This window comes from Tursiops truncatus, chromosome 4 (genome assembly GCF_011762595.2).
Source record: "Tursiops truncatus isolate mTurTru1 chromosome 4, mTurTru1.mat.Y, whole genome shotgun sequence".
Taxonomy (NCBI): domain Eukaryota; kingdom Metazoa; phylum Chordata; class Mammalia; order Artiodactyla; family Delphinidae; genus Tursiops; species Tursiops truncatus.
In genome coordinates, this window is record NC_047037.1 from 2789994 (window position 1) to 2816720 (window position 26727).

Genomic DNA, 26727 nt, shown 5'->3' on the forward strand with positions numbered 1-26727 from the left:
TGGTCAGAGCAAGTCAGGTAGGGCATGTGCACCTGTGCAGTAAAGACCCCCTTCCATTACTGACAAGCCCATACAACTTCCCTCCAGTCCCCAGATGTTTGGAAATATCAGGCAGCCTGTTCAGTTTGGAACACTAGGATGTCATTTGGAACCCAGTTTGTTTACATTATTATAACAACAGTTTCAGTTTGTCTCTGCAGTTAGGGTTGTGTCAGCACTTTCCTTTCTGTGTTTATTATTTTTAGCAGTTTAAAAGCTAACCAGGAAAAATGGCTTTCTGGCGGCGAGGTGACATTCCGGCTGGGCCGGGGTCTGTGGCGTCTATAGATGCACTGGCTGGCTGTGGAGTCGGGCCTTTTGAATGCTGCCTTTGTGCTTCCATCGCCAGGGCCTCTGGCCTATTGTCCAGCCGCCTCAGTTGAGGTGGCACTATCTGATTGTAACCGGTACTAATATTACAGTGTTCGGTGCCCAGACCCTCCCCGGGGGCCCCAGTCTGGCGGCCTCTGTCTCCCAGCTCTCTCTCCAGGGGACCAATCCCAGCTCTCATATCAGAAACGCTATTTGTAATTTATAGAAGGTTCCAGGGAAAAGGATCGGTAAGGATCAGCTAGCCCTGCAGTTCTCTAACTTTTTTATTTTTTTTTTTTTACAAAGAACCCTTTACCCAAATGCAATCTTCCAGTGAAACGCAATTTGTAAGACCTGGAAAAGTACAGCTGTTCTCTTTGAAGGAGAGAACCCTAGTTTTCAGCCTCCACTCCACCCACCCGCAATCAAGGTGGCTTCTCAGGTCCCCTCCCCCAACCAAGAAACCTATGACTCCTCAGAATACTTGCACACTGTTTTCACAGGGCGAGCCCCTCAATTTACAGAGAAGGAAACTAAGAGGTGATTTTATAGATGCTTAAAACATGAGACATTAGGCACTAAAAAAGTACACTGCATTCATCCATTTTTATTTAGTTCTAAAAAAAAAGGCACAGCTAATCTACCGTAATAGCAATCAAAATAGTGGTTACTCTGGGGAGAGACCAGATTGACTGGGCAGGGACACAGGGAATTTTTCTGGGGTGGTACAAATGTATGTCTTAGAAGTGTGGGTTACATGGCATTTGTCATAACTCGTCTCCTTTTTGCTATACATAAATTATACCTCTGTTAAAAAATAAAAAGAAGGAAAATAAAGCAAAAAAAAAATTAGCTGTTTTGTGAATGAAAATTCTGAGAGCTTCCTGAAATACTGAAAATACCGATGGTCTTTCTTAAAGCTATGTGCACTCTTTATTGAGTGGAATCTGCAGTCATTATGCAAAGCTGCAGAAGACAAGAGACCACGCTGCTTTTCCAATTATTGAACTTTCTTTGTTCAATAGTTACCAAAACCAGAAAAAAAAAATCTCAGAGAATTTCAGACAACAGAACCCCTGAATACCTTCTGGGGTCTTCTAGCCAGTAATGCAGCTAAAGGATGATGTATGGGATTCCTGGCGGTGGAAATCCCGAGTACAATACTTGATTCATGCATTACTTTGACATGTACTGTTGGTAATGCTCAGGAAATTGTTCATAATTTTTTAACCTTTGCTCCTTCATCTGAATGCTTTTTCGGGACCTGTGAAATACAAGATTGCTTCTTCTATATCTTATCAGAGTTGAACTTCTGGTGACAGGTTGGAATTCAGGCCTTTAGTGACACCTCTATCCTTGCAATAAATCATCTGGACCCTTTAAAAATGACTTTTCTCCCCCGGAAATACTTGGAGCCAAGCCTACTAGAATTTTTCTATTTGTGTGTTTTAGAAGTCCGGCAGTAACATGGAAGGTCATTATTTGGGTTGAAATGCTGCTAAGGCCCTAAGCCCGGGAAGATAGGACCCTGTGGCCAACTTGCCCTTTAGAGCCTCATGAGGAGAGTGGGCTGAGAAGAACAGGGAGAATGCTTTTGAAAAGGAAGTGATGGTAGTGTTGGGGGATAGTAAGAGAGGGCAAGTGAGGGTCTCGTGAAGCAAGGGCAGAAAGGATTTAAAGATATCGTTGTCCCTCTGTATCTGGGGGGAGTAGTTCCAGGACCCCACATAGACCAAATGCTCAAGGCCCTCAAGTGCATAAAACGGTGTAGTACAGTCAGCCCTCCTTATCCGTGGGTTCTGCGTCCACGGATTCAACCAACCCCGGATTGTACCCGAGTGTTCCAGCCTCTGAGGCTGTGTGACTTTTCTTCAAGAAGAACAAACTGCTACTTTAGTGATTTCCCAACAAAGGGCCAAGATCTCTTTCATTCACAAAATGGATCCACGTGACCCAAAATTTAGTTCACTAATGAAGCAATGGCAAAACAATCATTTGTAAAAGGAACATTTTTTTTTAAACCCACCCATACTGCACTCTGCCTGCACGGACACACAAATGTCCTCATCAAATCACATTGAATTCAGCAAGGTTTATATCCAACCAATTTAGTTTAATGTGCATAAGAGCAGAAGGGAAATTGCACAGTGGAAGAGTTTGAACAGAATTTGCTTTTTTGCAATTCAATGCCCATTTGAAAGGAACTGTTTCTTCAAGTCATTTATTGAGTCAACTTATCCAAATGGCAAGTACCAAGAAGAATTGTATGACTTCTCCATTCCAGGGACTTGGAGCAAGTGATTCTCCCGGGCCCAATGTTCTTGAAATGTACGTGTGTGTGTATGTGTGTGTGCATTCATCTACAGGTCAAGGAGCGTTTGGAAAATGCAATGTGTGTGTAGTCAGATTTCAGTTATTTGTGAGAATGAGAGTAAAACACGAATAACTGAAGTCCAATCAATGGATATATTTTCCTGTTGACTTTTAAAAATTAGCAACCTGGACGTTTTTAGCCCCTGATCTGCTTATAAGGTCTGTGAACAAGTGGGAGTATATCCTGATTTGAGTTTTATCTCCTTCTTTCCCCCTCAACTGTGTTTTCTATTGGTGCTATTGGGCTAATAACAACTAAAACACTGGATGAAAGAAAAATAGCAAACGCCTTAATGTGCATATTATTATTATTCTCAATTTCCAGACAAGGAAACTGAGGGTAAAGGTTGAGGAGCAATGCCTGAAGATTTTGCTGTCATAGTGGCAGGGTTGGGCTTGAACTCAGATCTTTCTATCTGTGAGCCGCTGTCTTAGGAAGAGAAGCAGTGGATTGAAACTAATCATCATATTACACTGGCTGGAGCAGAAATATACCTAAATTTGTGGAGAGAATAAACTACTATTTTGGGCCTGCCCATAGCAGGAAATCTTAATAACAATGACAAACACACAAAATTTTATTTTTCTCTCCAGGGCTATTGGGGGTGGTTCTCTTATCATCAGGGACTCAGGTATGTTCTATCTTTCTTTATTTCTATTCTTAAGCATATGACTTTATCTTCAAGGTTCCTTCCTAGGTCAAGATGACTGCTGGAGCTCCAGCCCTCACACATAAATTCTAGGCAGCAGGAAAGATGGGAAGAAGGGGGCAAAGGCAGCCATTTCCAGCTGGTTTTCCTCTCTAGGAGGGCTTCCCTGAATTCCCACTTCACAGCTTCTGCCTACCATCTCACGTACCGACTCCTGGTTGCAAAAGAGTCTAGAAAATGTAGTGGGTACTTTGCATCCAGAGGTGAGGTGAGATTTGGTTGTAAAGGAATAGAATGGAGGCACCTAGCAGATTGGTCACAATCAGACAGCTATTAAAGGCTTTTCAACTTTGGAGAGACATGATCAGGATGGTGCTTTAGAGGAACTGTTCTTGTAGCCACCTGGTTGATGGATAAAAGGGGGAAAAGTGAAGGACTCCAATTTGTAGTGATGAGTTTTGTATTACTGAGGTGGCACTGGGGACAAGAGAGATCAATGTGATCCAATTTGTGAAGAATGCATTAACCAAGGAGAATGTATTCATTAATTAGCTGTGCAATTGAAAACTGGGTTTCAACACACACACATATGTCTGTGAGGTGTGTGTATATGTATAAAAATACATAGTACATACATATTCATATACACGTATGTATATGTGTATGAATGTGTATATGTGAGTAAATATATATACATACACACATATATATGAATGGAAACCAGGGAAAGACATTTAGCTAAACTTCTAGGAAACAGGATCCAGATAAACAAAACCGTCTCGTGTTTTTTTTTATGCAGAAAATTGGCTGGAAATTTAATGATGCGGTCTATTGGCAATAGATAAATAATGCAAAAACAAATATATGCAGGCACACACACAACACAAACAACAGAGGACTTTTCTAGGGCTCCATACCACCAACTGCAATAATTTTGAAACTTTGGCATCCCTAAACAAAGAAAAGGGAAAAATTAAAAGGAGCTAAATTATAAACTTTTAAAGGAATAAGAGGTGAAGGCATTGTAAACATAACTAAGAAGTTATCCTAAGAAGCCAAGCTAGAGGAAGTAGGAAAGTCAGGGTGGAAAAAAAAAAAACCCAGTTTTTCTTTCCCTCTTCTCTCTCTCTTTCTCCCTTCCTTTCTTTCTTCCTCCCTCCCTCCCTCTTTCTGTCCCTCCTTCTTTCCTTCCTTTCTCCCTTCCTTCCTTTCCTTCCTCCCTTCCTTACTTCCTTTCCTCCCTTCCTTCCTTTCCTCTCTTCCTTCCTTCTTTTCTTTCTTCCTTTCTCCCTTCCTTCCTTTCCTCCCTTCCTTCCTTCCTTCCCTCCTTCCTTCCTTCCCTCTCTTTCTCTCTCATTCTCTTTCTTTCCTTCTCTCACTCTCTCTTGCACTCTCTTTTCTTCTTCTTTAACTTTAGGAGGGGTAGAATCATGCATTTGGTAACCATACATTCATAGACTTTTCATTTTGAGCTCCCAAATGTGAAAGAAGTTCAACTCCAAGCCATCACCACATCGCTTTTGTTCAGCCAGTGAGCAGCAGGTAACATCTTGCCATTTGTGGATGACAAAATCAAAGCCTGTCTGTGGTGCTGGTAGGATGGAGCCAGGCCCCCGGCGTGGCTGTTTTGGAACTCCTCACATCCATGGTACACGGTACCCCCACATATACAAACACATGTTGCCTATGTAACCCACAGGGCTGGGCAAAAATGACCGAGTTTGTCAGTACAACTTTCTTGGTACTGTGTGTTTGACATCTTTGGCTGCAAGGCAAAATGAGTTTTCATTTTAGCTTTTTAAATCAGCTGAATTAGCAGAACTTGATTTTCTGATTTAACCCTCCCTGATGGCATTGTGCAGAGCTAGCCTGAGTCCTGTTTTTCCCACCACGCATTGGAGAGGGGTGGGTCGGCAGGGCCCTGGCTGTCTGCTCTTCCCTGCATCTTCTCAGGAAGCCTGTCGAGGCAAGCGTTGTAATTTGTGCTGTAACGTCCTGGACAGAGTCTCATATTAAAAAGTAAATGCCTATACACTTAACGTAGTAAAAGAACAAAAACATGCATGGGAAAAACACGCCGACTGTAAAATAGTGGCTACTTGGCAAAGAGAGGGGAGGGAGAGGAGAGAGAGATGGACAAATGTCATGGTGTTTTCTTACGTTTTATTTCTTATAAAGAGACAGATGAAACAAGTAGAGCAAATCAGAATGGTGGACCATGTGTATCCGTAATATTGTTTTATACGCCCTTTTAAAAAAATTTTATTTTATATTGGAGTGTAGTTGATTAACAATGTTATGTTAGTTTCAGGTGTACAGCAAAGTGATTCAGTTATACATACACATGTATCTATTCTTTTTCAAATTCTTTTCCCCTTTAGGTTATTACAGAATATTGAGTAGAGGTCCCTGTGCCATACAGTAGGTCCTTGCTGGCTATCTATTTTAAATATAGTACTGTGTATACGCCAATCCTATACTCCTAATTTATCCCTCCTCCCCACCTTTCCCCTTTGATAACCATAAGTTTGTTTTCTATGTCTGTGAGTCTGTGTCTGTTTCATAGATAAGTTCATTTGTATCATTCTTTAGTTTTCACATATAAGTGATATCATATGATATTTGTCTTTCTCTGTCTGACTTACTTCACTCAGTATAATCATCTCTGTGTCCATCCATGTTGCTGCAAATGGCATCATTTCATTCTTCTTAATGGCTGAGTAATATTCCATTATATATGTGTGTGTGTGTGTGTGATATTCCATTGTATGTATGTGTGAACGTGTGAACTCTTTCATAATTTTAAAAACTTTTTCTTTTTTTTTTAGGCTATAGACATTGACATTTTATTTATTTTTAACATCTTTATTGGAGTATAATTGCTTTACAATGGTGTGTTAGTTTCTGCTGTATAACAAAGTGAATCAGCTATACATATACATATATCCCCATATCTCCTCCTTCTTGCGTCTCCCTCCCACCTTCCCTATCACACCCCTCTAGGTGGTCACAAAGCACCGAGCTGATCTCCCTGTGCTATGCGGCTGCTTCCCACTAGCTATCTGTTTTACATTTCGTAGTGTATATATGTCCATGCCACCCTCTCACTTCATCCCAGCTATCCCTTCCCCTTCCCCATGTCCTCAAGTCCATTCTCTACGTCTGCATCTTTATTCCTGTCCTTCCCCTAGGTTCCTCAGAACCTGTTTTATTTTTTTTTGAGATTCCATATATATGTGTTAGCATACGGTATTTGTTTTTCTCTTTCTGACTTACTTCACTCTGTATGACAGACTCTAGATCCACCCACCTCACTGCAAATAACTCAGTTTCGTTTCTTTTTATGACTGAGTAATATTCCATTGTATATATGTGCCACATCTTCTTCATCCATTCATCTGTCATTGGACACTTAGGTTGCTTCCATGTCCTGGCTATTGTAAATAGAGCTGCAATGAACATTTTGGTACATGACTCCTTTTAAGAATTATGGTGTTCGCAGGGTATATGCCCAGTAGTGGGATTGCTGGGTCATATGGTAGTTCTATTTTTAGTTTTTTAAGGAACCTCCATACTGTTCTCCATAGTGGCCATATCAATTTACATTCCACCAACAGTGCAAGAGGGTATCTTTTCTCCACACCCTCTCCAGCATTTATTGTTTGTAGATATTTTAATGATGGCCATTCTGACTGGTGTGAGGTGATACCTCATTGTAGTTTTGATTTGCATTCCTCTAAGGTTTAGTGATGTTGAGCATCCTTTCATGTGTTTGTTGGCAATCTGTATATCTTCTTGGAGAAATGTCTATTTAGGTCTTCTGCCCATTTTTGGATTGGGTTGTTTGTTTTTTTGTTATTGAGCTGCCTGAGCTGCTTGTAAATTTTGGAGATTAATCCTTTGTCAGTTGCGTCATTTGCAAATATTTTCTCCCATTCTGAGGGTTGTCTTTTGGTCTCGTTTATGTTTTCCTTTGCTGTGCAAAAGCTTTGAAGTTTGATTAGGTCCCATTTGTTTATTTTTGTTTTTATTTCCATTTCTCTAGGAGGTGGGTCAAAAAGGATCTTGCTGTGATTTACGTCATGGAGTGTTCTGCCTATGTTTTCCTCTAAGACTTTTATAGTGTCTGGTCTTACATTTAGATCTTTAATCCATTTTGAGTTTATTTTAGTGTATGGTGTAGGAAGTGTTCTAATTTCATTCTTTTACATGTAGCTGTCCAGTTTTCCCGGCACTACTTATTGAAGAGGCTGTCTTTTCTCCATTGTATATTCTTGCCTCCTTTATCAAAAATAAGGTAACCATATGTGCATGGGTTTATCTCTGGGCTTTCTATCCTGTTCCATTGATCTATCTTTCTGTTTTTGTGCCAGTACCATACTGTCTTGATTACTGTAGCTTTGTAGTATAGTCTGAAGTCAGGGTGCCTGATTCCTCCAGCTCTGTTTTTCGTTCTCAAGATTGCCTTGGCTATTTGGGGTCTTTTGTGTTTTCATACAAACTGTGAAATTTTTTGTTCTAAGTCTGTGAAAAATGCCAGTGTTAGTTTGATAGGGATTGCATTGAATCTGTAGATTGCTTTGGGTAGTAGAGTCATTTTCACAATGTTGATTCTTTCAATCCAAGAACATGGTATATCTCTCCATCTATTTGTATCATCTTTAATTTCTTTCATCAGTGTCTTATAATTTTCTGCATACAGGTCTTTTGTCTCTTTAGGTAGGTTTATTCCTAGATATTTTATTCTTTTTGTTGCAATGGTAAATGGGAGTGTTTTCTTAATTTCATTTTCAGATTTTTCATCATTAGTGTATAGGAATGCCAGAGATTTCTGTGCATTAATTTTGTATCCTGCTACTTTACCAAATTCATTGATTAGCTCTAGTAGTTTTCTGGTAGCATCTTTAGGATTCTCTATGTATAGTATCATGTCATCTGCAAACAGTGACAGCTTTACTTCTTCTTTTCTGATTTGGATTCCTTTTATTTCCTTTTCTTCTCTGATTGCTGTGGCTAAAACTTCCAAAACTATGTTGAATAAGAGTGGTGAGAGTGGGCAACCTTGTCTTGTTCCTGATCTTAGTGGAAATGCTTTCAGTTTTTCACCATTGAGGACGATGTTGGCTGTGGGTTTGTCATATATGACCTTTATTATGTTGAGGAAAGTTCCCTCTATGCCTACATTCTGCAGGGTTTTTATCATAAATGGGTGTTGAATTTTGTCAAAAGCTTTTTCTGTATCTATTGAGATGATCATATGGTTTTTATTCTTCAGTTTGTTAATATGGTGTATCAAATTGATAGATTTGCCTATATTGAAGAATCCTTACATTCCTGGGATAAACCCACTTGATCGTGGTGTATGATCCTTTTAATGTGCTGTTGGATTCTGTTTGCTAGTATTTTGTTGAGGATTTCTGCATCTATGTTCATCAGTGATATTGGTCTGTAGTTTTCTTTCTTTGTGACACCTTTGTCTGGTTTTGGTATCAGGGTGATGGTGGCCTTGTAGAATGAGTTTGGTAGTGTTCCTCCCTCTGCTATATTTTGAAAGAGTTTGAGAAGGATAGATGTTAGCTCTTCTCTAAATGTTTGATAGAATTCGCCTGTGAAGCCATCTGGTCCTAGGCTTTTGTGTGTTGGAAGATTTTTAATCACAGTCTCAATTTCAGTGCCTTTGATGGGTCTGTTTATATTTTCTATTTCTTCCTGGTTCAGTCTTGGAAGGTTGTGCTTTTCTAAGAATTTTGTCCATTTCTTCCAGGTTGTCCATTTTATTGACATATAGTTGCTTGTAGTGATCTCTCATGATCCTTTGTATTTCTGCAGTGTCAGTTGTTACTTTTCCTTTTTCATTTCTAATTCTATTGATTCGAGTCTTCTCCCTGTTTTTTCTTGATGAGTCTGGCTAATGGTTTATCAATTTTGTTTATCTTCTCAAAGAAGGAATCAGCTTTTAGTTTTATTGATCTTTGCTATCGTTGCCTTCATTTCCTTTCTATTTATTTCTGATCTGATCTTTATGATTTCTTTCCTTCTGCTAACTTTGGGGTTTTTTTGTTCTTCTTTCTCTAATTGCTTTAGGTGTAAGGTTAGGTTGTTTATTTGTGATGTTTCTTGTTTCTTGATGTAAAATTGTATTGCTATAAACTTCCCTCTTAGAACTGTTTTTGCTGCATCCCATAGGTTTTGGGTCGTTGTGTTTTCATTGTCATTTGTTCTTAGGTATTTTTTTATTTCCTCTTTGATTTCTTCAGTGATCTCTTGGTTATTTAGTAGTGTATTGCTTAGCCTCCACGTGTTTGTATTTTTTACAGATTTTTCCTGTAATTGATATCTAGTCTGATAGCATTGTGATCGGAAAAGATACTTGATACAATTTCAATTTTTTAAAATTTACCAAGGCTTGATATGTGACCCAAGATATGATTGATCCTGGAGAATGTTCCATGAGCACTTGAGAAGAAAGTGTATTCTGTTGTTTTTGGATGCAATGTCCTATCAATATCAATTAAGTCCATCTTGTTTAATGTATCATTTAAAGCTTGTGTTTCCTTATTTATTTTCATTTTGGATGATCTGTCCATTGGTGAAAGTGGGGTGTTAAAGTCCCCTACTATGAGTGTGTTACTGTCGATTTCTCCTTTTATGGCTGTTAGCATTTGCCTTATGTATTGAGGTGCTCCTGTGTTGGGTGCATAAATATTTACAATTGTTATATCTTCTTTTTGGATTGATCCCTTGATCATTATGTAGTGTCCTTCTTTGTCTCTTGTAAGACTCTTTATTTTAAAGTCTATTTTGTCTGATATGAGAATTGCTACTCCAGCTTTCTTTTGATTTCCATTTGCATGGAATATCTTTTTCCATCCCCTCACTTTCAGTCTGTATGTGTCCCTAGGTCTGACGTGGGTCTCTTGTAGACAGCAAATATATGGGTCTTGTTTTTGTATCCATTCAGCCAGTCTATGCCTTTTGGCTGGAGCATTTAATCCATTTACATTTAAGGTAATTATCGATACGTATGTTCCTATTACCATTTTCTTAATAGTTTTGGGTTTGTTATTGTAGGTATTTTGCTTCTCTTGTGCTTCTTGCCTAGAGAAGTTCCTTTAGCATTTGTTGTAAAGCTGGTTTGGTGGTGCTGAACTCTCTCAGCTTTTGCTTGTCTGTAAAGGTTTTAATTTCTCCATCAAATCTGAATGAGATCCTTGCTGGGTAGAGTAATCTTGGTTGCAGGTTTTTCTCCTTCATCACTTTCAATATGTCCTGCCAGTCCCTTCTGGCTTGCAGAGTTTCTGCTGAAAGATCAGCTGTTAACCTTATGGGGATTCCCTTGTATGTTATCTGTTGTTTTTCCCTTGCTGCTTTTAATATTTTTTCTTTGTATTTAATTTTTCATAGTTTGATTAATATGTGTCTTGGTGTGTTTCTCCTTGGATTTATCCTGTATGGGACTCTCTGCTCTTCCTGGACTTGACTATTCTCTTTCCCATATTAGGGGAGTTTTCAACTATAATCTCTTCAAATATTTTCTCACTCCCTTTCATTTTCTCTTCTTCTTCTGGGACCCCTACAATTCGAATGTTGGTGCATTTAATGTTGTCCCAGGGGTCTCTGAGACTGTCCTCAATTCTGTTCCCTCTTTTTTCTTTATTCTGCTCTGTGGTAGTTATTTCCACTATTTTATCTTCCAGGTCACTTGTCTGTTTTTTGCTTCAGTTAATCTGCTACTGATTCCTTCTAGAGAATTTTAAATTTCATTTATTGTGTTGTTCATCATTGTTTGTTTGTTGTTTAGTTCTTCTAGGTCCTTGTTAAACGATTCTTGTATTTTCTCCATTGTATTTCCAAGATTTTGGATCATCTTTACTATCATTACTCTGAATTCTTTTTCAGGTAGACTGCCTATTTCCTCTTCATTTGTTTTGTCTGGTGAGTTTTTATCTTGCTCCTTCATCTGCTGTGTGTTTCTCTGTCATCTCATTTTGCTTAACGTACTGTGTTTGGGTCTCCTTTTTGCAGGCTCCATGTTTGTAATTCCCATTGTTTTTGGTGTCTGCCCCCTCCCCGCTAAGGTTGGTTTAGTGGGATGTGTAGGCTTCCTGGTGGAGGGGACTGGTGCCTGTGTTCTGGTGGGTGAGGCTGGATCTTGTATTTCTAGTGGGCAGGACCAAGTCCGGTGGAGTGTTTCTGTGACCTTATTATGATTTTAGGCAGCCTCTCTGCTTATGGGTGGGGTTTTGTTCCTGTCTTGCTCATTGTTTGGCATGGGGTGTCCAGCACTGGAGCTTGCTCATTGTTGAATGGAGCTGGGTCTTAGTGTTGAGATGGATATCCCTGGGAGAGCTTTCGCCATTTGATATTACGTGGAGCTGGGAGGTCTCTGGTGGACCAATGTCCTGAACTCGGCTCTCCCACCTCAGAGGCTCAGGCTTGACACCCAGCTGGAGCACCAAAACGCTGTCAGCCACACGGCTCAGAAGAAAAGGGAGACAAAAAAGAAAGAAAGAAGGAAAAAAATAAAATAAGATAACTAAAATAAAAAATAATTATTAAAATTTAAAAAGTAACAAAAAAACAAAAAAAAGAAAGAAAGAAGAGAGCAACCAACTCAAAAAACAAATCCACCAATGATAACAAGCACTAAAAATTATAGCAAAAAAACACAGACAGACAGAACCCTAGGACAGATGGTAAAAGCAAAGCTATACAGACAGAATCACACAAAGAAGCATACACTTACACACTCACAAAAAGAGAAAAAGGAAAAAAAAATATATTATTTTAAAAAAAGGAAGAGAGCAACCAAATCAATAAACAAATCTACCAATGATAATAAACTCTAAATACTAAACTAAGATAAACATAAAACCAGAAACAAATTAGATGCAGAAAGCAAACCCCAGGTCTACAGTTGCTCCCATAGTCCACGGCCTCAATTTTGGGTTGATTCATTGTCTATTCAGATATTCCAGGGATGCAGAGTACCTCAAGTTGATTGTGGACATTTAATCTGCTGCTCCTGAGGCTGCTGGGAGAAGTTTCCCCTTCTCTTCTTTGTTAGCACAGCTCCGGGGGTTCAGCCTCATTTTCTGTTAATTTCTGAGGTTAAGAGACAGAGGATCTGGTATATCCCATTTACCAACCAAAGAGACCTTTAGTTTTCTAGTTTAAGCTTGGCCTCAGTTCGTTTGTATCTTGGATCTGTGGGCTACTAATTATGGCCATTTTACTAAATGGTATGGTTCATATTTTTATTTAATATGTTGTTAATGAAAAGCAACTGTTCTCTTCATTAAAATTCAAAGAGAGTAGGAATTGAGGATAAAAAATTAGCCCATATGCAGTCTTCCATATGCATATCGTGTTTCATAATAAAAAGGAGTTAGAGTGGAAGAATTAACTGTAAGAAGATGGGAAAATGATATCTAGTAACAACTAGCAACAGAATTCCTCTAAGGAAGGAACTGTATTTACTTGGGAAAATACCTTGACCAATATGCTTGGAGATAGAAAAATAAATCTCCAAGGGATCTGGATGAGAGTGGAACTGTTTTGCTAGAGGTGAGAGGAGGTTTGGTCCATTGCTCCAGAGAGAGAAGGGAGATGGAGATAGAGATGGAGATGGAGACAGAGATGGAGGATATGGAGATGGAGGTGGAGATGGAGGTAAAGGTGGAGGTGGAGGTTGTGGGGTGAATGAATGAATGACCAATAGTGGACAAAGGGCCAGAGAGATGACAGAAGCTGCAAGGTAGTGAAGTGACTCCTTCTCTCTGACCCCTCAGATCCTCCGTAAAGAAACTGAAATGTTTGGTGGTGATAGATCTGTTATAGAAAGAACATACTTTTGACTCAGGTCATGGGGTGAAGCTGAGGCAGTTCAGGTGGCCACAGAGGTCTGAGGTGGCTGGGGGCATTGTAGAAATCTTGCAGAATGGGGATTCAGTCCAAGGTGGAAGGTGGCGGAGGTAGGTCTTTTATCTACATAGGTTGCATATTATGGTGGCTTAGAGTAGTGCATCTCAAGTTTTCATGATCATATTGTCAACTGGGAATCTTGTTAAAAACACTGATTCTGAATCCAGACCTCTGGGGCAGGGTCTGGGATTCTGTATTCCTAACAAAGCTCCTGGGGGAAGCCCGTGATGCTGCTCAACAGACCACACTTGGAGTAGCAAAGTGGCTCCAGGACCAGATTTCCCAGGTTCAAATCTAGTTTTGCCACGTATTTACTGTGTGACTGAGAGGAAATTATTTCACTTGCTTTTGCCCGTTTTCTCAACCATGACGTGGAGGCAATACCTCGTAGGGTTGCTATGAAGATTAAATGAGTTAATGTATGTAAAATGCCTAGAACAGTGAGTAACTGACAGATAAAGGAGCTATATTAGGGTTAACTTCAGCTGCAGTTATTGTTGTTGGTATTATTATTATTACTATTATTATTTACTTACTTGGAAATGAAACCTATCCTACGAAGAGCTGAGAATTTCTTAAGACTCAGTCTGTTGCAGCAGCACAAGCTTGGACTTTAATTATGAGACAAAGGTGGGTTCAAATCCCACCTCCATGACCTGGATCATTCACTCCCTTCTGCCCTTGCAGTGAATTAGTTTAAATTCCAAAACTTGCTGAAAAGTTACCTAGGCATGCGTGCTAATTTTTTTCCCTAAAACTTGAGACTACGTAAGAGTGCATTTCGTTGGGACTCGAAGGCCAACATTACCATCCAGGGAATTCCTCTCTTCGGCATTGCATTTTCTAGATATCTCTATTATCATTGTGTTATGTTGTAAATACCTGGTTAGGTGCCCATTCCCCCTCCCCATTCAGTTGAGCCTGGCTGGGGCACAGGTTGGAAATACTCTTCTTCTCACCCCTCTACCCCCTACCCCGCCAGCACCTGGCATGGAGTTTGGCACACGGTGTGTGTGAACTCTCAATTAATATGGCGAAAAATCATCTGCCTGTAGTCAAGAGAGGCAGAAAAATCATACATTTAAAAAAATCATGTATTCATTTCATTTTGACTTTCACTTAGTCTACTTCATCATTTTTTTAGAATTTACCTACACCAAGGAATTTATTATCAGCATCAAATACATGGTGGTACACATACTTACTTACTTGGATTGATAAACAATGTATGTTTATCAATGGAAGGATGGAAGGATCCATAAATGTTTGTGTTTGCTGTGAATATAAATTAATTTTTTCATACTTATCAGATATGGAATGAGAGAGATATCTTCCACTTAAAGCAAACCTTACACGGGAGCGTTTGTATTTACAGAATAGATAAATTGAAGAGCAAATATTTATTTAGCAAAATTCTTCTTTGCATAAGGTTTCAAGATAGCTGTTTTATGTAACTAGTCACTGAATAAACTTAGATGTGTTTCGCACCCAACAGCATCAGCCATCCAGCTGGGGTGTCAAAGGGGCTCATTCGTAGGGATATTCTAGGAACAAAGGAGCTAAATATACATTTGACAGAACTGCTAGATAGTAACTTGATCCACTACAAGATTCTAAAGTGGTTTGGTGATAGGCTCTCAGACTTAATTTCTAAATCCTCCTACTTAGGAAATTTCTACAGCTGGTACTATGACTTCTGGAGTATTCCAGCAGAAGTTCTCAAGAGAATCCAACCCTACTTCTGTTCAGCTATTGGTTTCTGGTCACCCAGATTATAGAATACTGGAGATGGAAGATTTCCTGGAGATGGAAGATTTCTTAGAGATGGACTCTTCTGCTTCTCAAAGTATGGTTATGGTCAGTCCCACGGACACCACCCACGAGCTTGTTGGAAATGGAGAATTGCAGGGCTCTCTCTAGACCTAGTAAATCAGAATCTGCACTTTGACAAACTCCCCAGGAGATTCTTATACACAGTGAAATGGGAGAAGGCTGAGTCCATCCTCAATGCCCTCACACCCCACATGGCTAGCTGCGTTGAATGACTGTTGTCCCCGCCCTAAGAACGTTTGGAAACAAAACAGAGTCATTAACAGATCCTGTCTTGGTTAGGGGAGTAGTTGCCGTTTTAAAGGTCAGAAGTGCTATTCCCAAGACCAAAGAAAGAACAGGATCCAAAAAATATGTTTAGGAATGTCAGTCGCCTGGGGCCCGAGTTTGTTAGAACAAGTCAGCTTGTTAAGGAAAACCTGGTGGTCACTTTATCTGTGGGCCACCCAACACTCATCAAAATGAATGGATTTCGTTTTATGGAAATTTTGGACACCAATAGCACTGCTTTTAAAAGATTTGGGGGGAGTAAGAAGTGGTGTGAATGGGCATGAATGTAGTGCTCACGAGGAAAATACAGTAACAGCTAAATTCACTCATGAGTTCCACATCCAAACTTGGGAGTGACGCATTAAACAGCACACAGAGAGTGCTTGCATTGCAAAAGGCGGCAGAGTATTAGGAAGAGGAAATGGAGCTAATGGCTTTGATCTTTTCTGCAACAGGTTCTGTGCAGGACTCTGTAATAAAATGAACATGAGAATATACCCACATTTTGTTCAGACCAAGAAGGGTCAAGCTCCTATAATAAGAAGTGTCTTTCAGTAGAATGTTCTAGATGAATCAAATCCTTGATAACAACGATGGAAAAGAAAAAATTAACAATAATATTCCTTTGCTCCTGGGCAACACGGATTTGGCCAAAAAGTTCGTTCGGGTTTTTCCTGAAGATGTTACAGAAAACCCGAATGAATATTTTGGCCAGCCCAATACTCTAAAGCAATTAGCTTTCAGTTCAAAAGGAAAATCTGAGGAGAGATTCTGATGTCCCCAAGATCTGAAGACCCAAAGAGGAAAGCTGCCTTCCAGAAGCTCCAGGCAAAAAAAAAGGAGCTTCAAGAGTTGCTCTAAAAGACTTTACACATTTAATTACCCCTAGGAAGGGTCACAAGACAGAGGTGGGAGCTGGACCTGGCCCAAAGCAAATACAATAAACTCTTTGTTATTTGGTGCATGTAGATTAGATTAACAAAAAATGATACTTAACCCATTTACCTACTTTTCCCAAGAACTTTTTCAAATCCTTTGTTTGAACCTATGGAAACTATGGTTTTGATTTGAAAAGATAAAAGGGTTTAAGCTTCTAATACTGGTTTATTATCCTGGCTAACTGATTAAGGGAACCAAGTGAAATACATACTTACACCATTGTTTCTATCTAAATCAGTATTTTACAAAAGCTCATTTTTTTCTCCAAATTCACCTCTAGTTTTTTACTGTATAAATGCTTTAAAATATATTCATAATTGTCATTTCTCGGGAACTTCTGAGATCTATTTTGTTTTTACCGCTCTTATGCTGTAACCCAGTGCTGTCCACTAAAAATAGAAAGGGAGCCACAAATGCAGGCACATGTGTAACTTGAAGTTTTCCAGTAACCACATTAAAAGAGAAAAACAAGTGAAATTTATTCTAATATTAAGTTTCACATAACTCAATATCCAAAATATCATTCTCACAAATAACCAATATAAAAATCATGGAGCTTTTTACATTCTCTTTTCCATGCTAAGTCTTTGAAATGCTTGTGCGTTGCACACTTACAGGACATCTCCCTTCAGACTAGCCACATGTCAAGTGCTCAGAAGCCAACGCATGGCTAGTGGCTTAGGAGAACCTGAAGAAAACTAAGGACTTCCTCCCAGAAAAATTCTCACCAGTACACATCCCCCATAAACTTTCAAGGGATTCATGAACTCCTTGAAACTACCTTGGACTTCCTGTCATAAAGTAATCCCAAGCGGCCATAATTCCATCACTAATCTCACAATTTTTCGTAATGTTGAGCATTGGGGGGTTATATACATTATTTAAAGAGAACGTTTTAGATCATTTCTATAGATGAAAAATGTGTCATTTTCCAAAAGATAACTGTAACAAAAATATTTAACTATTTCTATTATTTTTGTAATGAAAGTACAGTTGATTTACAATGTTTCAGGTGTACAGCAAAGTGATTCTGTCTCATATATATGTATGTATGTGTGTGTCTGTGTGTGTGTATATATTCTTTTTCGGATTCTTTTCCATTAAAGGTTATTACAAGGTATTGAATATACTTCCCTGTGCTATACAGCAGGTCCTGGTTGGTCCTCGTTTGTTTTCTATGTCTGTGAGTCTACTTCTGTTTTGTAAATAAGTTCATTTGTATCATTGAAAAATATTTAACTATTAATTTGTTTTCATGGTTCATCCACAGACCTACCTCCTAAATTCATCCCTCCTATCACGCACAGCACTTAGGGCTGGGGGAACAGATGAAGAACTTGCTCTAAGCCTTGTCTGATACGGCGCAGGAGTGGAAGGGAGTCTCTGGAGACCCAGTGCTAGGTCACTATAGCAACAGAACTGGTTGAGCTATCAGGTCTGTACAGCGGGACGGGGATTGGGGGCATACAGCTGCTCAGGGTCATTCACTGTGGCATGGTTCATGGACAATACAATGGTGGGGATTTTCTTCCTTCTACTGATAAATTTGCTTCCCTGCCTCTTGCCAGGAGATAGATCTTAAGCTCTGCCCTCTTGGGAGAAATGGGGCTGGGAAGGTGAGGGCAGGAGAGCTGGGGTGTTGACTCAAATGAGGTCTGCTCTAGGCTTAAAGACATGGGCCTTTGCTCTCGCCATCTTTGCTGGCTTCCTCCAGTCCCAGTCCACTGGGTGAGGCCCCGTGGACAGAGGGGAAAGGCAGCTCATAACTTGTCAGATGACCTTCCTGCAGCATTGACCTCAACTCCAGGCTGCAAATTCAAATGCCAGCAAAAGCTGGGCAGGTAACTTAAACGAGTCACTTCTTAAGGAACTGGAAATTTGAACTTTTTTTAAAATAAATTTATTTATTTTATTTTATTAATTTTACTTTTGGCTGTGTTGGGTCTTTGTTGCTGTGCGTGGGCTCTTCTCTAGTTGTGGCGAGCGGGGGCTATTCCTCGTTGTGGTGCGCGGGCTTCTCATTGCGGTGGCTTCTCTCGTTGTGGAGCACGGGCTCTAGGCACAAGGGCTTCAGTAGTTGTGGCTCGCGGGCTCTAGAGCGCAAGCTCAGTAGTTGTGGCTCATGAGCTTAGTTGCTCCTCGGCATGTGGGATCTTCCCAGACCAGGGCTCGAACCTGTGTCCCCTGCATTGGCAGGCGGATTCTTAACCACTGTGCCACCAGGGAAACCTCCAGAAATTTGAACTTTTGAGTGAAATGCCCTGTTCTTTCAAATGCTGACTCCTTTATTGTTGTTGTTGTAATTTTATTTAACACTGTATCTACTAATCAGAACACTGATGCAGGGTGGACTAGGCCAGCAAGATGCCACCTGAGTCTTCAGCCAAAACATCAGTGGTGGTTCTCCATCAGGAACTGCCTCCGTGCATTTTGTTGATCTCACAGTGGGCTGGGTGCTGGGATGCCACTAGCCTTGGGGACCTCAATACAAGGGGCAGTTCTGTACCCAAAGATCTGTCCTGCCCCAAATGCTGTAATGCCCCAGCTGAGAAACACTGAAAGAGTAGTGGGACTTCTCTAGTTCCCCGTAGGGTATCCAAGTTCAACTCGGGTTTGGGGCCAAGGCCCTCTTTGGTAGCGAGGAAAAAAATGTATTTTCCGGGAGCATCTATTTCCTTTGGGTTGCACAGGTGTGACGGACACAGTAGGTTTCAAGGACTGGAGGTTCTGACCACCTTTGGCTTCTCTCACATTTCTGCAAAGCTTTGCAAAAAGACTTTAGAGACAGATTTTCTTTCCCCTTTTCTGGCTTTTGTATGATTCCACTCTTCAGAGTTTTCACTTTTTTTTTAAAGTGAGTTTCAAACAGTGGGACCCCGAGGAAATAACTTGATTCAAGGTTTACAACTAAGAAAAGGTCTGGGTTGCAAAAATCCCATTATAGTTCAGCTGAACTCTTTATTCACTCATTTCCCCCGGAAGGAGTTATGCTACAGCTGTGACCTCCTGAGAGGGATACATCTTCACTATTCGTTGGTTGAACAAATTGAGTTTCCACTAATTCTCTGTCCCACATGCACTCCAGTTCAGCTGAAGTGTTTGTTGGGTTTTGTTCAGTGATGATCTCCTTTCCTGACCCAAAGAGGGTCTCTACGATCCATTGTCTGAGATTCATATGAATGATGGAGCCTCATCTAGGCTTCTGGTGGTCTCTCATCTATCTATCTATTTATAACTTTTTAGTGAGTATCACATGCATATGCTAAAGTATGTAAGACTTGATGACTTTTTAAAATAGGTATCACCCATGTCACCACCACTCAGAAGAGGACACAGAACTTTTCCACACCCCAGAGGGCTCTCTTATGCCTCTTCTGCCCCCGCATCAGAGCCACAGGATTTACCTGTGGTTCTGATGGGGGGGTATTTACCACTATTCTGATTTCCATCACCATTGGTTCATTTTTTTACCTGTCCTTCAACTTCCCATACGTGAAATTACATAAATACTCTTTTGTATTCGACACCTTTTGCTGCATTGAGACATTCACGCATATTGGTGCGGTTATCAGTATTTTATTCTTTTTATCGCTGAGTAGCATTGATTATGTGAATGTCCTACAGTTTGTTTATTCATTCTCCTGTTGGTAGACGTTTGGGTCGTTTCTGGTTTGGAGCTGTCTTTTGGAGAGCGTATGCATTTCTCTTGGATATATACCCGGAGTAGAAATGCTAGTTCGTAGGGTAGATGTATGCTTAACTGTATTAGGAACTTTCAAACAGCTTCCCAAAGTGGTTGTATAAACTTCCAGAGCCACCAGCAGAGCATAAGACTTCTAGTTGCTCCAGTCCTCTCCAACACTTGATAATGTCGGTCTTTTTAATTTTAGTAATTCTGGTGAGTGTGTAGTGATATCTCATTGTGGCCTTGATGTGCACTGTCACCTACAATAAGCGAGTCAAAAAGATGATTAAAGTTCATGAAGGAGCTTTTAAAGTCTTGGCTCAGTCAGCTACACATGCAATAGTTATTAACCCTTTTCAGGAATCCGAATTATTCCTCCTTCCTGATGGTGCAATCATTCCAGCTTTCTCAAAGGTGAAAATTCCTCAGCCACACCCCTGGTGCAGTATCCCCAGGGTACGGCCCTGATACGCGGTGTACCCCCAGCATCACCACCATAAGCACCTGGCGATGAGTTTGCCTGTTGCGTAAGTACGCAACGCACATTTATGGAGCACACACTTTGTTGCAAGCACTGTGCTGGGCATTGAGGAGGCAACGGGGACTGAGGCACAGTCCTTCTCTGGACAGGCTCACAGTCTAGAGAGGGAGACAAAGTGAGCAGACGAGTGTCATGCAGTCTGAGTGCTTTGAGAAATGTGTACCTTCAGGGGGCTTTGAAGCCCAGAGTAAAGATGCTTGGAGAGATCAAGGAAAGGCTTGCCAGGAAGAGTGATAACCGAAGCGAGGGTTTCAGAAAGCAGAGGGAGGGCACCCCAGGCAAGGCGGCTGCAATGCAGAGGCGTGGAGGTGAGCCCCTGGACGGGTTACCAGCACTGCCAGGGCAGCTGGAGCGTAAGGCTTGTGCAGGAGACGCAGCCAGGACGTCTGCAGGGCCAGATCATGCAGGGTGCACTTAGGCGAAGGTGTATGTTACAGAGTCTCAGCCTAGAGAATCTCCTTCTTGGTTTACCCACAAGCAAAAAGAATCAAGACTTCCCTTTGGCTGTTGTCTCTGAGTTTGGACTTCTACTCACCTTTTGAAGTTAAATTGCATGATGGTCAACGGCTTTCTACCTTCTTATCTGGACCCGAACACATTTTCTATTAAACAGTTTGCAAACAACGTGTACTTTCTCATAGATGGTAGCCTGAGAGTTTTATTTTCCCCACTAGGTTTTTTTTTTTCCTTATGTGCCATCCAGACCCACATCCCTCGCCCGTGCAATAGCCCTGAATGTGGCATACACCCACTTTCAGTTTTCTTGCAGAATGGAGTTTTCTTCTCAGTGTTAATATCCTTCCTTCTGATTGGAGGAGACAGACATTTACATTCCTAATCAAGCATCTTCTCTTCTAAACCAAGTCCGTCCTAATCATGTGCAAAACCTTCTCCCTCCAGCACAGCCAAGGAGGCCATGGGGTATCAGAATGACTTCCTTCCACTGTATTAAACAAACTCTCATGTAACGTGTCCCTTCCCATTTTCCAGGCGGTATTCAAACCACGTGACACATAGCAATTCATTTACTCCTCACTCCCACCCAAGAGCTGGACAATATCACCTCCGTGGACAGAGGGGAACTGAGGCAGCAAGGGGGGTGGGAACTTGTTCAAGTCACAGACAAGATGTGACCCACATATTCATTCTTGTCAACACGGTACCATGCTGCTGCTGCTTCCTGGTGAAATCTCCAGGAGAAACTCAGAGAAAAAAAAGTTCACTCAGCAAACATTTATTGAGCAACTGCCTGGTGGGTGAGTCAGCAACACCTCTGCCCCAGGAACTCTTTGCCTATTTGACGAGACAGGAAAAAAAATGTTTTCAATGCATTGTGAACCCAGGGAGGGAAAGAGGGAACTAACTAAGCCTGGGGACAGGAGGGAATGGCTTGGGCTTCAAAGACAGGCTCAGCCCTTGTGGGAAGGCGTGAACAGAAGGGGCGACTGTCAGAGGCCAGAGAGGGAAAGGGCTTTGGAAGGGTCACGTGTGCTGGGGGTGAGAGATGTGAGGTGTACAGGTGAAGGTGAGTATGGGAGACGGGACAGGGGGAGAAGCAGCTCTGGGGGCTAGATCGGAGGGTCTCCTTTGCAGGCTGGAGATCAGAGCTCATCTGGTAGCCAGTGGGAAGCCATTGAGGGTGTTACATAGAGGGCAGAGGTGACGGACCACCTTCACTGTTGTAACCCAGGAGAGGATGAAATCTCATCGTGTGGGCATTTGGAATCTAGGAGTATCAGGTGGCTTGGCAATAAAATGTGGAGTCTGAACGACAACATGCAGAGGGGGGACATGCAAGGGAAGGGGACAGACAGGGAAGAGCAAAAGGGGAGGAAGGGCTTCCCTGGTGGCGCAGTGGTTGAGAGTCCCCTGCCGATGCAGGGGACACGGGTTCGTGCCCCGGTCCGGGAAGATCCCACATGCCACGGAGCGGCTGGGCCCGTGAGCCATGGCCGCTGAGCCTGCGCGTCCGGAGTCTGTGCTCCGCAACGGGAGAGGCCACAGCAGTGAGAGGCCCGTGTACCGCAAAAAAAAAAAAAAAAAAAAAAAAAAAAAAAAAAGTGGGGGAGGAAGAAGAAAGGGAGAGAGAGAGAGAGAGAGAGAATGATGTTTGCTGAAAGAGAGGATCGGGGAAGAGAGGAGGGAAAGCATGAAAGGTGGGAAAGAAAGAAAATTTATCAGGACCTTAAAAATATCTCATGGTAACGTTACTGGCAAAGTCTACATACGATTGAGGCTTTGGGAAGTATTTTCTCAGCCAGCGTTTGTTTTGGTGGCTCCTCGCCCGTCACTGTCGTGCCTCTATAACCACCCATTGAGATGCCTAATATCTGCAGATAGCTCGACAGGTTTATGTAAGGCTTCATTTAGGGGCCTTGCCTTGGCATGCAGACAGCTTCCAGACCTTACACACCAACAGAAACATATTATCTGAAGAGTGCAAGAAAGCAAATTAAATTCATTGCTCAGCACCCCAGCATCAAACAAGCACTGCCCTATGGGACATTTTCAGAATAATGCTTTTCTTTAAAAAAAAAAAAAAAAAGAGAGAGAGAGAGAAAGCCATTTGAAATTCAGCCTCACCAGCCTGAATTTCCCAACCCAAGGAAACTTCCAATAGATGGGAATCACAAGCCTTATTTCAAGCCAAATTATTCTTGTCCTCTTTGCCAGTGGTAAGCAGCGGAATTAGTGGAGGGAAGGATTATGCTGCAATTATGCTGATCGGGCTGGGCGGCAATAGGAGAGAAGTAAGTTCTCATCGTCTCAGGACCTGTAGACATGGATAAGGTAGCATGTCAGGTGTTAGCTGTCCAGGCAGCCTCCTGGTGTTAGAGGAGTCTCCTTTCACTGGGGGTTTAGGTTACCACCAGCTTTGCACATCTTCCTGCTGCAGGACTGGCTTCTGGGAGCAATCCCAGAGCCAGAGAACAGCCCCAAGTCGTGAATTGTTTGTCTGGGAGGGTCGTGATGCCAGCCCAGCGTCAGTCCGCACTGGCATCTAAGATGCACGTCAAGAGCGTCTAATTGGGGTCTCTCAGCCTCAGAAGTGTGGGACATGGCTGTGGGTTCCAGGCAGTTTCTGTGCTTAGAAAGCCTTCATTCCACCTGGCTTGGAGGTAGAAGAGGGGCAGATCATGCTGAGGCTGTGGAGATGTCAGCAGATCCTGAGAGTCCGTAGGACCGTTGGGTAAGTGTCCAGCACCCCGTGACGGATGCTCTCGGTGTGGATGCAGCGGGCATTTTGTTACAATTCAAGGGTAGGGTCAAGGCCTGTCCATCTTCAGGGCACAGTTTTCCAATGGCCAACTTTTCTTAAAGTTCTAATGTATCATTGCTAAGGGTGAGATTACACAAATGTACTTACCAGTATTTTTCATCTATCTTGAATTGGAGCACAAAGACAAGGCAAAGAAAATATCACTCGTGGATTTCAGGCTTTTTTTTTGGTGGAGGATGGGGGGAAAGAAGGTAATAAAGGGATATAGATTACAATGCTGTGTTTTCTAAAGTTTAAAATTTTTAAAGAGATTTGTAAAAGAAAAACTGTCTCCTTATTCTTAAATAGAATATTGAATGCATATGTGAATAGGCCATTGTAATCAGTTCCTAGTGCCATACTTTGAGGGACACTGAGTGTCCTCAAGGGCCACATCTGAGGGGACAGCAGGGTATGTTCCCTGGAGGTTGCAGCTTTGGAGATGCTCCGTGTTCTGTAGGAAAGGTGGGGAGACCTGGGGGTGTTCAATCTGGAGACAAGGCTGTTGTTGTGATTGCAGCTGTTTTCAAGTAGAAGGATGAGGTACCGAGTAAGAAGACTGCTTGTCCTGTATTTCCCGAGGAAAAGGGTTTCGTCCTTTGGGGAAAGGCATGACAGACCTCTCTGGCAACCTGATTTTCTAAAAACCACATAGGCTTTCTCCCCAGAAAGCGCACTTATATCAAAGCAAAATTGACCCGTGATATCAGGGATTTCATGGAACCTTGTATAAAGTCCATGTAAAGAATTCCCATTTCAGACAGTAGGACTGACAGTGAATGGAAATTTCAGGATTTGGTTTGAGCTCAGGGAGAATTCTCAAAGAGTCTGGCAAGTGCTCCCGTGGAACTGGGTTTTTCAAAATGGGATTTATTCCCCCATCACTGGACCTGCAAGAATGGGCATGTGAGCTTTAGACTCACCGAGTTCGGGATGTGGATACAGGTGATGCTGTTTCTAGCTGTGCAACTCCAGACAGATTAGTTACCCTGCTAAGTATCCCTCCGCTCCAGTGGGGAAGTGGAAGTCAAATCTATCAGAGTGGTTGGAACCATTCGATGACAAAGGGTATATAAAATGCCTATCCCAGTACTAGAGAGGAGAAAGAGCAAAAATTAACTTCTCTGAGTAATTCTCAAAGAGGATGGGCAAGAAAAAGCCTAATTCCTGCCTGTGGATAAGTTCTTCATAATTATGTTTTTGTTTTTTTGTTTTGTTGTTGTTGTTTTGCGGTACGCGGGCCTCTCACTGCTGTGGCCTCTCCCGTTGTGGAGCACAGGCTCTGGACACGCAGGCTCAGCGCCCATGGCTCACGGGCCCAGCCACTCTGCGGCATGTGGGATCTTCCCGGACCGGGGCACGAACCCGTGTCCCCTGCATCGGCAGGCGGACTCTCAACCACTGCGCCACCAGGGAAGCCCTATGTTCTTTTTTGACTTAAGAATATTTGAGGCAGCATTCTAGCTTTGTGTGGGAAGTTAGAATAAATGCCTAACTCCAAATATGTACCAGATTTATATTTAAAAAAAAAAACTTTTAAAATGCATTAAAAGGTGATATTATGGGATCTTAAAGTTTTTTGTTAATTAATTAATTAATTAATTTTTATGGCTGTGTTGGGTCTTCGTTTCTGTGTGAGGGCTTTCTCTAGTTGTGGCAAGCGGGGGCCACTCTTCATCACGGTGCGCGGGCCTCTCACTGTTGCGGCCTCTCTTGTTGCGGAGCACAAGCTCCAGACGTGCAGGCTCAGCGGCCATGGCTCACGGGCCCAGTTGCTCTGCGGCATGTGGGATCCTCCCAGACCAGGGCTTGAACCCATGTCCCCTGCACTGGCAGGCAGACTCTCAACCACTGCGCCACCAGGGAAGCCCCTAAGTTTTTTTTTTTAAGCATTCTAACCAAAGTATGAATGAACATTATAGAAAATGAAAGGGACTTGAGATGATTCAAAGTGTTTTCAATGAGGAGAAACTTACCCTGCATTTCCATTTAACAGAAGAGGGAATGACGTTGCATTTTCAGGCAGCACTTAATGATGGGAAAGAAAAGTTAACTGTACATCAGGTGAAAAGTGATAATGCTAAATAATCACGGGATATAGAGTAGAAGTTAAATGCCTGTGTTTACGATTCTAGAAAGGAACATAGTTTCCAAAGCCCTTTGTAATGGGCTTCCTCAAAGGTCCAAGGGGGTATGAACTGGAGGATATGAGCATTTAGTCCCACGGGAGGTGGGATATTCTTAGCGGCTCCACGGAACAGCTGCAGAGTATTTGCTGCAATGTGAATCACGCTTCACTCCCCAAGCAGCAAATTTGTGTGGCACACCTACTACAGCCAGAGCTGCTCCAGGCATTACTGGATGGGAAGGTGGCGTGGACGTGAGGACAGGGGTGTCCCTCCCCTACAAGGACCATAAGCCAGGTTGGGGAATTGAGCACATGCTCCTAGAAGAATGCGTGGTGCAGGCAATGATTTCCCAAGTTGTTGAGAGGAAAGAGGGAAGGTGTGTTGAAGTTGATGACAGCCTTTATAGAGGGGGTGAGAACAGGGCTGAAAATTAGTAGGAGTTTCTGTCTTTCCATCTCAGTAAATGGCAGCTCCAGGCATCTGGATGTTCAGTCCAAAACCCTAGAAGTCATACTTGCTTCCTTTTTCCCTCACCCCGAAATCCAAACTCTCGGCCACCCCTACGTCTTCTGCCTCCAGAATACATCCTGAGGCTGCACACTCGCACCATCTCTGCTGCCGTCAGCCTGGGTCAAGCCGCCATCATCCCTCTGAAATGCTTCCATAGTCTGTTAACTGGACTCGCTCTTTCCACTTTGGGCCCAGCCTCGAATCCATTGTCCATAAAGCAGACGGCGTGATGATGTCACCACTGCAATGTAAACTCTTCAGAGGTT

At 42.0% G+C, this 26727-nt stretch overlaps 1 protein-coding gene across 6 annotated transcripts in view; it reads left to right on the top strand.

Moving 5' to 3' along the window:
- THRB (thyroid hormone receptor beta) overlaps positions 1-26727 on the top strand; it is a 393899-nt gene that overhangs the window by 169342 nt on the left and 197830 nt on the right. The window lies entirely within an intron of this gene.